Source organism: Amblyomma americanum, chromosome 3, assembly GCF_052857255.1.
Source record: "Amblyomma americanum isolate KBUSLIRL-KWMA chromosome 3, ASM5285725v1, whole genome shotgun sequence".
Lineage (NCBI taxonomy): Eukaryota > Metazoa > Arthropoda > Arachnida > Ixodida > Ixodidae > Amblyomma > Amblyomma americanum.
The window spans coordinates 190,177,328-190,182,934 of record NC_135499.1 but is presented as its reverse complement, the minus strand read 5'-3'; positions in this window follow the sequence as shown (position 1 = coordinate 190,182,934).

Here is a 5,607-nt window from a genome sequence, read left to right as displayed (position 1 = left end):
ATTAATGGCTGCAACTAGCTTTTTCGTGTTTCTTTTTTCTTTGCAATTCACAAAGTAACAACGGTGCGAGGCAGAAAGGCGCTAACATCGATGATTATACCACTTTCCACTTTGTCCTCGTGTAACGCTATGCTGTCAAAACCACGTGACATATCAAAACCATGCAGAGAAGCTGGAGCGCACAAGCAGGAGCTTCCGCTTCCCCACCGGGCCAGCGACGGCGGCGTGGACGTATTCACGACGGGCCCGGTCGGGCTGCATAATTCGACGGTGCGTTCGCCACAGGATTGAGCGCAATCAGATGGCAACATCCACTTCCGCGTTTTGCAGCCGCTGCCACCGCTCGCAGTCAGTCCCACGCAGCTCGCCTCGATAAGTTCCGTGCAGTTCTGCGGAAGCCGAGAGCAAGCAGAGCCACGTCGCTTTCTATGCGCGAAGCGAAATAGCCTCGCATTTGAACGGATAGTTAGTGTACGGACACTGCTTTCGTATTAGCTGGTTAAGGTATGCCAGTTCTGAAGAGAACCATTGCACGGCCCCTTATGAACGGAGGATATCAGCCTTACTGGGCGTAGATGCCCCACAACGAAGTGACGTCCCAGCATGTTGACATTGCCCTCGTCTCCTGGCTGGGTTAGCAGAGAAGCCTTCTGCTTGATGGCGTCATTGCACAACCTGTGCTATTCAGGCTGTTGAGGTTGAGGTTGTTGCAAGCTACTGGTGGGGTTAGCCTTGCGATTATTCTTCTGGGTATTGCTCCGCCACAGCGACATCTAAGTACGAATTAAATGCGAGAGTTTGGGGCACAGATCTGTGACACAGCAGGGCTGCGCCGCCATAGACACCAACAGTCATCAGCTGCTGCTGTGCCCATTTAGCGTCCGGATCAATGTTTTGAACGAAACTGAGCAAAAGACGGAAGGCGCCTCTCTGCGTCAACGGTTTCCAAGTGGGTAAACAGTGTCTTGAAGTGGACCGTGTTGCTCTCCTGCCCTTCTGAAGGAAGCGAGTAGGACACACCTTTCTGCATTGTAACCTGGGCACCGCATAAGGTGATGTTCTAGACCCCGTGCACACAGTACACAGCGGCGACGATGCCAGACCCGTCTTATGCATTCGTGTTGAGGCACGACCACAACTCTTGCTAATGCGGTGCAGCAGAGCAGCTTGAGGTCTCTTTATTCCGTTGACCACAGCGGTGGCCGAGTGGCTGAGCATCCGCCTCGCATGCGGGATATGCGGGGTTCGATCCCCAGAGCCGCCGGGTACCCACCGGTGATACAGTGGGTACAAGCGCTCCCCTGGCCTGATGCTCGGCTTAATCAGGGTGAAATGCTTGGGAAATGGGTCTTTGACCCCACCTTGAGAAGTTGAAAATGCCTTGTGCCATGGCGCTCTTTGGCCCTAGATGCGCTTGCGCCATGAAACAACGTGATGATGATGATCATAATCGCTTTGGTCCTTTGGACGCACACGATTGGTTGGGCGGTCCCGTGGCCACCACAAAGATCTGAAATGGTTGGGTACTGTTTCTTCTAACGATCTCTGAATGTTGAGGGAACGTTCTTGATGGATCAGCAAACAGCGTTTCTGGTGCCCAAGACACGTACGCGCGAAGGTATACCCCCAGGAAGCTTATAAATACCACTGTGCTGTGCAGTTGCTGCTCCAAGTGCGGAGAACTAGGGGTCGACTTTGCGGAGGGGATTCCATGCTCTAACCATTCAAGGGCAGGCTTCGAAACTGTCAGGACGATAAGAGGAGGAGCCGAAAAAGATCTTAGCTTTCGTGAAACCGCCTCAATTATTTATTTATTTTATAATTTATTGATGCTGGAACCCACTGGCGTCGGGATTTTAGCAGGGTGAGAAAAACAAAAGTTTCATCACAAAAAAGGCAAACATAAATATTAAAATAACAGTACATGTATAAAGCACTGCTGCCAGCATCAGCAATACAATCATTTGAATATTACGGTGGGAACAACAAAAATTAATAAAATACACAATAAAATACCAAGGCGGCAAATGCAGCAACACAATCTAGGCAATACGTTACGCGAACGATGTCAGTGAATTTTGCAACCCTTCATTGTTAGTGAGATTGTTCCAATCGGAAATGTTTAGTGGAAGAAATTAATATTTAAAGTAGTCATTTATACCGGCCTGAGAAGGAGCAAAGTTAGCTGATCTCGCTGCAGGATTGCAAATCCTGACGAAAAAACAAGCAAATGGTGGATTCAGTTCTGTAGAGATCTTTAATTAATTGGTGCATGAATTTAACTCGGCTAGAACGATTTCGCTGCGTTACTGTCGTTAGGCCAGCTCTGATTAAAAGCCGCGTCTTTCGTGTCAGCAGCGGAGCGCCATAACCACTGTGCCACCGCGGTCCAGTGGCTATTTAAGATGTGATCCCGACGTGCGTGTGTATCTGTTGTACATGTACCAAGCAGCCCTCTTTTGAATCCTCTTGAATTTGTTTGTCAGCATTGGTGAACGCGTTCCATATGACAGCTGCATAATCTAAGGTAGGCAAATCAATAGATTTGTAGGCAAGAAGGCGGACAGGTGGAGTGGACAGCTTCAACGCCTGTCTTAGAAAAAAAACAGTTTACGAAAGGCGTTAGACGTTACGAAATTAATATATTTGTTCCAGTCAAGTTTATCCCAATAAACCAAGCCTGTCTCCTTATGCGGCGACGTTTCGCTGTCCTCAAAACAAATACAAACACGTTACTCTGTCTTCCCAGCGCGGAGGAACTGGAGCATTTCGGAGCATGAAGACAGATGGGTCAGTGTTTGCCTCGCTCGTCAAAAAGCGGCCGCCGTTGAAGTTTATTGTTCCTGCAGAGATGAAAAATGAACGGTTTACGGCCGTCATCAGCTTTACCTTACAGACCGGCAGAAACCACCGAGATGTGCCTCGTTTTCGAATTTCTCCACTGAACACTGAATGCAGCCAGCGCACTCCTCACCAATTGCACGCAAGCTCATGAACCGCCGATGCGTGCGACATGTTGCAGTCGGCGACTCCGCTGGTTCCTTTGCCATATACTCGCGAACGGCTTGTAGAGGTACGGCATAGCGGAGGCTACAAAGAACCACGTCCGTACTGCCCACGCTTTCGACTCCTGGCATCTCCAATTCGGTAAGAACTGGCAGCGGATCACAGTTTGGCATTGTTGTAGGTACGGATTGAACTACGTATGATGCTTTGAAAAAGACACTGAACAGCATATAATAATCGATATCGGCAGCATAAGACTTCCGTTCGTAGCAGAGCCATGTAGTAAAGGCACCCATGAGGAATAGATATTAGAGTACGCATATGCCATCTGGGACCCCGCTCAACCTGACCTTGCTAATTACATTCAACTGCCGGGTGCCCACCTATGATACAGAGGGTACAAGCTTTCCCCTGGCCTGGTGCTCGGCTTATCGAGGTTGAAATTCTTGAAAAATGGGTCTTGAACCCCATCCTGTGTAGACGATAAGCACCTTGCTTCATGGTGCTCTTTGGCCAAAGCTTCCCTTGCGTCATAAACAATCGTCATCATCATAAATTGTATTCAACTCGCTCAAAACTACGCCGTTCGATTTACCTACCATGACTTATTTATTTATTTTATTTATTTCAATACCTTCAAGGCTCCCGGGGGCGTTACAGAAGGGAATGGAAAATGAACAAAAGAAAAGTAGTTATAACGCAGCAAAATAAAAACACAATGTAATACAGCAAAGAAAATCGTAAGCTTACCAAAGATATAAGATTGGATTAGGTAACAAGCCAGATTAGTCAGACACTATGCTTTCAGCGGCTGTTTTAAACAAACACGTTTCAGAAATATCGGCAACCAAGGCGGGCAGGTGGATCCAATCGCTGGCCGTCTTCGGTATAAATGAGCTAAAATATGTATTGGTCCGGCAGTATGGAATGCGAACCTTATGGCGATGATCTGTGTGAGGTGATGTGGTGATATGAACGATGGCGTAGATAGAAGATCCTGTTTTAACTGGTGATTGTGGTAGTAAATTTTGTGAAAATTAGCATTCGCGACAGGTTTTTACGAAGGGAAAGGCTAGCAAGGTTCATAGTACTTTTCTTAGCAGTGACGCTAGCAGCGCGGGAAAAGTTAGACAATATAAATCGGGCGCTACGGTTCTGTAGTGATTCTATTTGATTAGTAAGAGTTTCGAGTCCCGGGTCCCACACAGAGCACGCGTATCCTAATTTCGATCTCACAAAGGTTTTGTACAGTAGTAGCTTTAAAGAAGATGGAGGCATAGAAAAGTTACGACGCAAGTAGCGAAGCATGCGGTTAGCACTGTTAACAATATAATCGACATGCGCCTGCCATGAAAGGTTAGCAGTTACATGAACGCCTAAATATTTATACATTGCTACTTGCTCAAGTACAGAGCCTGAAATGTGGTAGGGACTAAGATCCACGTTAGCAGACCTGTGTGAAAAATGCATAACCTTACATTTGTTAGTATTCGGTTTCATAAGCCAATTGTTACACCAACTAGATACCTTATTTAAGTCACAACAGCGACAAGACAATACAAGTAGAGAAAGAAAATAACGCTTGTTAATTGACTGCATAGTTTGGAATGAGCACACGCTAAAGCATAGCGAAGGTGAGGCATGATCAGCGTCTGGTCGCGTCCCCTTTATGCGCTCTTTTAGTGCGTGCACAGTCTCAGATCACGGGCCATCGGCCCAGCAAGGCCTCAGGCAGGCACTCAAAACGCAGATCGTTTCACCCACCGGAAGAGTTGGAAACTCTTGCTCAGCAAGGAGTTTAAAAAGTTTCTCGACGAATATTTCGCCTTTTCCAATGTTCGTTTCGCTGACAGCCTTGAGCATAGTCGCAGCAGGCATACCGCTTATACTGGGGCAACTGCGCGGTTCCCACATGGGACAGTAGCGACTGGGCGTGTCTCGTGAACTCGAAGGGTCGTGTCAGCTCGGGCGAGCCCCCGGCCCGAGGCGGATGGCATGCGCGAAGCGGCCAATTACGCGCCAAGTAGGTGACGCCTTTACAGAAGCGGGGAACTGTAAACGGTGCTGCTGCCCGTGTCCCGGCGCGTTTAATTCCGGCGAACTCGTGCGGCACCACTTCGGAGGGAGAGGAAAGCGCTGAACTCGAGTGTCGCACTGTACACGCTCTGGCACACGAAGGACCTCGTTCGTGTTTGGCTCATTTCACTTTCTGCTTTGCCAGGGCGTTGTCGCTGATAAAGACGGATCTTCTTCAGTCACCGAGAGGGCGAGACGGGCACTCATGCGAAACTGCTTCAGAACTGGAGGCCCTGACTCCTCACCTTTGAGGCCGCGCCCTTTCACTAAAGGCTAGTGGTACTGTGCGCCTCCAGTGTGTCTTGGGGACTGCGAAAGGACCTAGCATTATTTCATTCGTTTTCACCGGTAAGTGGGGCACATGAGCGATGGAAACGAGTTTCCACACGAGTTTTATGAAAGGCTTCATGACATAAAGTGTGGCTTAATGGCTGCCATCAACCCGAGAGCAGTGTCTTCCCTTACTGAAATGAGCGTTGGGTTTCTGGTGCCATGTTGATGCATTCCTTGTGGCACATTGAGAGT